Source organism: Spea bombifrons, chromosome 1, assembly GCF_027358695.1.
Source record: "Spea bombifrons isolate aSpeBom1 chromosome 1, aSpeBom1.2.pri, whole genome shotgun sequence".
NCBI classification, from domain to species: Eukaryota; Metazoa; Chordata; class Amphibia; order Anura; family Pelobatidae; genus Spea; species Spea bombifrons.
The window spans coordinates 146,498,274-146,498,497 of NC_071087.1; positions in this window are offsets into that span (position 1 = coordinate 146,498,274).

Sequence of the window (224 nt, forward strand, 5' to 3'; positions counted from 1 at the left end):
GTTCATAGTGAGCAATCTAGTTTCCATCCAGCTAAAGGACTCTTATACCTTCAGCTAACAATGGTCCTTTACAAGGATAACAATCCCTAGTTCCTATACTGCAAAGGGACTCATATCTCCAGCTCACGCAGGTCTCTTCAAGGATAGGAACTAGACGGTTAATAGTGAGAAATCTAGTTTCCATCCAGCTAAAGGACTTTCATACCTCCAGCTCACACAGGTCC